Source organism: Lathyrus oleraceus, chromosome 4, assembly GCF_024323335.1.
Source record: "Lathyrus oleraceus cultivar Zhongwan6 chromosome 4, CAAS_Psat_ZW6_1.0, whole genome shotgun sequence".
In the NCBI taxonomy this organism is placed as follows: domain Eukaryota; kingdom Viridiplantae; phylum Streptophyta; class Magnoliopsida; order Fabales; family Fabaceae; genus Lathyrus; species Lathyrus oleraceus.
The window spans coordinates 360822671-360829904 of record NC_066582.1 but is presented as its reverse complement, the minus strand read 5'-3'; the positions used below and the strand labels follow the sequence as shown (position 1 = coordinate 360829904).

General features: G+C 39.8%; 1 pseudogene; it reads left to right on the top strand.

Moving 5' to 3' along the window:
* The first annotated feature begins 2642 nt into the window (after nucleotides 1–2642).
* LOC127077474 (uncharacterized) lies at nucleotides 2643–2742 on the top strand (annotated as a pseudogene).
* Nucleotides 2743–7234: the final 4492 nt, after the last annotated feature.

Genomic DNA, 7234 nt, shown 5'->3' with positions numbered 1-7234 from the left:
TCTCCCAATTAAGTACTAAGTTTACTTTTACACATCGCTCAAGAACTCTTTCTAGGTTTTCAAGGTATTCTTAAAAACTTTGTCCGTATACGGAAAAGTCATCCATAAATACTTCCATGATGTTTTCGAGAAAATCGGCGAAAATTGCCATCATGCATCTTTGAAAGGTTGCAGGGGCGTTACACAGGCCAAACGGCATTCGTCTATAAGCGAAGGTACCAAAAGGGCACGTGAACGTTGTCTTTTCTTGGTCATCAGGGTGAATTGGTATTTGAAAGAAGCCTGAATAACCGTCTAGATAACAGAAATGTGAATGTTTTGCTAATCGTTCTAACATCTGGTTAATGAATGGTAGAGGGAAATGATCTTTTCGGGTTGCTTTGTTTAGTTTCCTATAGTCGATGCACATTCTCCATCCCGATTCGATTCGTTTCGTTATAGTTTCCCCTTTTTCGTTTTCAATAACGGTTATGCCTCCTTTCTTTGGTACTACGTGTACAGGACTAACCCATTTGCTATCAGATATAGGATATATAATGCCTGCTTCTAATAACTTGGTTATTTCCTTCTTTACTACCTCACTCAGGATCGGATTTAGTCTCCTCTGGTGTTCTCTAGAGGTTTTACAGTCTTCTTCTAGCATGATGCGGTACATACAAATAGAATGACTTATTCCTTTAAGATCGGTGATGTGGTAACCTAGTGCGGTTGGATACTTTCTTAAGATATGTAGGAGTTTTTCTGTTTCGAGTCTTCCTAGGTCTGCATTAACTATCACAGGTCGTTCAAGTTCTAAGTCTAGGAATTCGTATCTCAGATTTTTGGGAAGTGTTTTCAGGTCAAGGGTTGGTTTGTTAAGACATTGCGTAGGGTCCGGTGTTATTGTTAAACATTGGTTAGATCTGTCTTCTACAAGGTAGTCAGATGATTTGTCTTCTACTAACTCTGCTTCTTTTATGCATTCATCGATGATATCCATGAAGTAACATGTATCTTCTATTGCAGGTGCTTTCAAGAATTGGGAAAGAATGAACTCAATTTTCTCTTCACCTACTTCGAAGGTGAGTCGTCCTCGTTTTACGTCTATGATTGCACCGGCAGTTGCTAAGAACGGTCTTCCTAGTATAATGGGTGTAATATCATCTTCTCTAATGTCCATAATTGTAAAATCAGTTGGAATGTAGAATTGACCTATGCGTACGGGAACGTTTTCAAGAATTCCTACAGGATATTTTATGGAGCGATCTGCTAGTTGCACAGACATTTTGGTTGGTCTTAATTCTCCCATTTCCAGTTTCTTACATATGGATAAAGGCATAACGCTAATTCCGGCTCCTAAATCGCATAAGGCTTTGTCGATGACAAATTTTCCTATGTGACAGGGTATAGAGAAACTACCCGGATCCTTGAGTTTAGGAGGCATGTTTTGGATTATAGCGCTACATTCGGCAGGGAGTGTAACGGTTTCGCTATCTTCAAGTTTCCTCTTATTAGAAAGAATTTCTTTTAAGAATTTGGCATATGAGGGCATCTGCGTAATAGCTTCGGTGAACGGAATTGTAACGTTTAATTGTTTAAGGAGATCAACAAATTTTCTAAATTGGCCCGCATCTTTGGTTTTAACCAGCCTTTGAGGGTAAGGGATAGGTGGTTTATAAGGTGGTGGAGGTACATAAGGTTCCTTCTTTTCTATGGTTTCCTTATTACTCTCTTCCTTTTCCTTAGGTTCGCTTTCCTCAGTTGATCTTTTAGGGTTTTGGTTTTCTGTCCTTGGATCAGACGGTCCTTCCACTTCCGTTCCACTTCTTAATATGATTGCATGAGCGTGGCTTCTCGGGTTAGGTTGGGGCTGTCCAGGGAATGTACCAGTTGGGGCAGCAGTAGGCGCTTGTTGTTGAGCTACTTGTGATATTTGTGTTTCCAGCATTTTGTTATGGGTAGCCAGGGCATCTACTTTGCTTGCTAGTTGTTTAAGTTGTTCGCCAGTGTGTACATTCTGGTTTAAGAAATCTTTATTAGTTTGTTGTTGGGAAGCTATAAAGTTTTCCATCATGATTTCCAAGTTGGATTTCCTAGGGGTGTTATTGTTAGGCATGGATGGGTTCGGTTTCTGATATCCCGGAGGTATAGCTGGGGCTTGATTTGGAGATTGTCCAGGTGTGTACAAAGCATTATTACTTTTATATGAAAAGTTTGGATGGTTCTTCCAATTTGAGTTATAGGTATGCGAGTAGGGGCTTCCTTGAGCATAGTTCACTTGCTCTGCTTGGATTCCTGTCAAGAGTTGACAATCCGTAGGAGTGTGACCTTGGATTCCACAGACCTCGCAATTCTGAGTTACAGCAGCCACGGCGGCTGGAGGTGATACGTTTAAACTTTCAATTTTCTGGACCAAAGCGTCCACTTTTGCATTGACGTGATCAAGGTTACTTATCTCGTACATGCCAGTTTTCGTTTGAGGCTTTTCCACCATTGTTAGTTCGGTTCCCCACTGATAGTGGTTTTGGGCCATGCTCTCGATAAGCTGGTAAGCATCAGCATAAGGTTTGTTCATTAATGCACCACCTGCAGCGGCGTCTATTGTTAACCTTGTGTTGTACAAGAAACCATTATAAAATGTGTGAATTACTAACCAGTCTTCCAAACCATGGTGTGGGAAAAGTCTCATCATGTCTTTGTATCTTTCCCATGCTTCGAAAAGAGACTCGTTGTCTTTCTGTTTAAATCCGTTTATCTGGGCTCTTAACATAGCTGTTTTGCTTGGCGGAAAGTATCGGGCAAGAAAAACTTTCTTCAACTCGTTCCATGTGGTGACAGAGTTGGAAGGGAGAGACTGAAGCCATCTTCTAGCGCTATCTCTTAATGAGAAAGGAAAAAGACGAAGTCGAATTGCCTCTGAAGTGACACCATTAGCCTTAACAGTATCAGCGTATTGGACAAATACGGATAAATGAAGGTTTGGATCCTCGGTAGGATTTCCAGAGAATTGGTTCTGTTGCACTGCCTGCAACAACGAAGGTTTAAGTTCAAAGTTGTTTGCTTCGATTGCGGGTGGAGCAATACTTGAATGCGGCTCATCTTGTGATGGAGCGGCGTAATCTCTAAGAGCACGAGCTGGTTCTGCCATCTCGGTTATCGAAGGAAAAATGTTTTTGAAATCAGGAAATTCTACAGGAGGGAGATTGTTTGCAGCACGATATTCCCGGATTCATCGTAGGACTCGGAGATATAGTTCGATATCGTTGATTCGTAAATAGAGCGGTTCGCCTTGTGAGCGAGTGCGTGGCATACAAATCAACGAAAGAAAGAATAGAAGAAAAAGAAACCTTAGTCTCTACAGCGTAACGGAAGAGTTACGATATCGATTAAATAAAAGTCCCCGGCAACGGCGCCAAAAACTTGATCGCTCGACTTCGTGAGTCGAGAATGGGGTACAAACTGCAAGTGCACAGTTCTATCGCGTAGTTTTAAAAGATATCGATCCCACAGGGACTTATGAATCGATATACCGTTATCTAAGGTTACTTCGTAAAGCTAAGGTGGATAATGTTTGATTGTTTGGGAAAAAGCTAAAAACTAAACTAAGATCTAGATTAAATATTAATAAAGCGGATATCGGTATGTAGTTCGTCGTAATTAGGGAATCAATCCTTTGTCGGTCTCTTGGTTTTAAAATAAATCTTTTCAGTTGACTTTATTGATTAAAAGTTTTATCTCAAACTCTCGCTCTGTTGAATAAACCATGATTTTATGTTAATGTAGCTGTCACTTATAATTAAGTCAAAAACCACTTTTTGAAAGCAATACAATCCATAGAAACTCTTTTCAAGAAAACACTGACCGTTTAAACACCCTTATCTCAAACTCTCGCTCTGTTGACTTAGGTTATATAATTAAATTCGAATGCTTAACTCTCGTCCTCACATTCAATCTTTAAAAATACTTTTTGGAAAAGATCGGAATTTAATTAACTCTAAAACTTGCTCTCGCCCTGATCTAGAATTAATGTCTAGTTTACACTGTCCAGTTAAAACCTCAAACTCTCGCTCTATTGATTTTAACTTCTTTATGTCTTTTACTTTCGTAAAAACCTTTGTTATTAAACCTGTAAATTGAGACCGTAAAAAGAGTGATTTTAATTTTAAACTTAGTTAAACCGACTTAGTCCTGATCCTTTATTCCGCTTACTTTACATACCGATATCTAAGCGAATTAGCCAGACATGCTAAACAAACTAAAATACTTATCATACATAAACAGACTCATCCCAGGCAGATAATATAAATAAATAATAAAACAAAGCATTAAATAATAATTAAAGAACCTGAATAAGTTAAACAGTAGTCTTGAACACTCCACCACAAGCCGGTAGGATTTGTTCTTGGATTCTTCAATTAAACAACAAATTAAAACGAAGGAAATAAAAACTAGATTCTAACGTAAGGTTAGATCCGGTAAAAAGGTACACAATAGTTTCCGGTGTAGAAACTATTGTGCGAAAAGAATTGACTAAATGCTAAAAAGGAAAATAGAAATTGCAAGAAAAATAGTGTAGAACTCGTAAAAATAATAGAGAAACAATGCCTAAGCTGCTGGAAAAGAAAATATGCAAAAGCGAAAACGGCAAAGAAAATTGTGGAAAAGCGTGGAACCCTTTTAGGTTTGGCAAGTGGCTATTTATATTGGTGCACTTGAGTAACTGCTTCCGCTTCCAAAGGTCTTCAACGTGCAAAGTATTTAGGCGTGGACATCAGCTTCAACTCTCCCTCAACGTCTCTGAAGCATTGCTTGCGCCAAAAATGTAGGGGACTGGTGTGACGTTCGTCACACCATGTGTGACATTCGTCACAGGAGTGTGCAAGGCGTGACGCTCGTCACAGCCTCTGTGACGCCCGTCACAGGCACAACACCTGTGTTCTTGTACTTTGGGCTGGGCTTTGACATTTGGTTCATTTTCTCTCTTTTTGCACCTCCTTTTCTTCCATTTTTACTTGCGCTTCAAAATAAGCCACCTGAGATAAATAGGAAGAAAATACCGCATAATATCTAATAAAATGAAGTGAACTGAAATAAATAATGATAAAATTTAATTGAATTAAGTCCTAAAATATGATATAATTTCATGTTATCAATGAAAAGAAAGTTTTGAAAATCAAAAGCATAATGCTTAGGTTTCTAATGTTTAAAAAACAAGTGTGTAAATGTTTGCACAAAAGTTTTGGCTTGGGTTAGAGTGGAGGGAAGAAGAAGAATGGCTAAAGTCCTAATCATACAAGAGATGAAGGATAAGAAACAATACCACAAATGGAGTTCCTCTCTTGAGATCATATTGATGATCCAAGTAGCTCCCATCCTTTGGAATATGCAAGCAAAATAAGTGTAAACTCAAGCAATCAAATTAATCAAGCAAACTCTTAGAAGATCCCCAATGGCTCTTGTATCTTTCTCCTTTGAAGCATATGGCAATGGTTCTTCAATTTAGCTCAAATAGGATTCCCTAGCACAAAAGCACACACATCAAAAAGTTCCATGAAGTAAATCAAGAATAGACAAGAGTGAGTTTTAGAGATTTGGTCCTTCTAATCCATCTTCAACATTAAGGCCTTTTTACTCCATTTTGCATAGGGTATGTCCTAAAATCTAAGTCAATACACCAAAGAAGTACAGTCTCGGTAACCAAATACAATACAAGAGAGAAGGAAAATAAACATCCTATGGAACCCTAGAAGCAATCATCTAAAGCTCTGGAGACCGGAAGATGAGCTGCACGAAGCCTCTTCACCTCCCTCTTATAGGCTGCCTCCATATCTGCCTTCTCTTTGGCAAGTCGATCATACTTCCTCTTCCAGAATTTGGAAGACTGAGGAAGAAGAGAAGTCAATGCATCCTCAGGCTCATCAATAACCTGGTGCTCGAGGAACTCTATCAAAGCATCCTTCTCTCTAATCTGCTAAAGCAACTCCTCTCGTTCACGGATCCAGGCACATGAACGGTCTTCGTCTCTCAACTCCTCTACTCCTTGGTCAGGGAGGGTTGAAGGCCCAACCACAACCAAAGGTGTAGGTCTATACTCATAAGGCATAAGGTACTCGGAAGCTCTCCTCTTAACCCAAGAGGAATAGGGTTCGAAAGCAATACAATTCTTCGGACCAAGCTTTTTCCTTCCCTTCCTATGGATATTGCGCCAAGCGTGAACCATCATGCCCTTCAAGCCTTGGGGATCTTTACCCTCCTGGAAGAATACACCTTCTAACAGAATGTTATTAGGTTTATCCTTCAGGGGGAACCCAAGCTGACGACGTGCCAAAATAGGGTTATAGTTAATCCCACCACATGTACCAAGAAGAGGCACATTGGAGAATTCACCACAAGAGTCGATAATCTGCACACCATCATATACACGGTTGTACCAAAAGATATCATTATTAGTGAGAGACATAAGTCTCGTGGACCACCGTAGACATCCTTTGTTCTCCTTGAAGGCGACCGTTTGTGGCAAGTGCGAAATAAACCACTTATACAACAGAGGCAAACAACACACAATGGTACCACCACCCTTTGCATTCCTCATATGCAAAGAGAAATAAGTGTCACCCAACAGAGTCGGAACGGGATTAAGAGTAGAGAAGATCCTAATAGCGTTCACATCCACAAATTTGTCGATGTTGGGGAATAACACTAGCCCATAGATGAGAAGTACAAATATGGCTTCAAAGGCATCCTCACTCATGGCCTTCCCATACATAGTAGCTTGAGCGATGAGGAACTCAAAAGGGAGACCTTGAATTCCACCTTTGGTAGTCATATAAGCACCAACCAGAGATTCATCTATATGCAACATATCATATATCTCTTAAGAAGTAGGAACACTTTCTAAGCCACCGAACGGCAACTGGTCTAGGATAGGTATGCCCACAAGATAGGCATACTCCTCAAGCGTGGGAAAAAGCTGGAAATCCGGAAATGTGAAGCAACGGTACAAGGGATCATAGAACTGCACCAATACACTCATCAAACCTTCGTCCACTTGAGTAGTCAGAATAGATAGAACCTTCCCATAACGAGCCTTGAAACCCAAGGGATCTAGTACATAGGATGTCAAATTCCTTAACTCTTTCAAGTCGGGTTGTCTGAAACTGTACTTCTTCGTATTCCTTCTTTGTCTTTCCATGTCTGAAAATTTGCAAATAGACCTCTTAAGTTCCTTGAAAATTTTCTCATTATTGATGATATG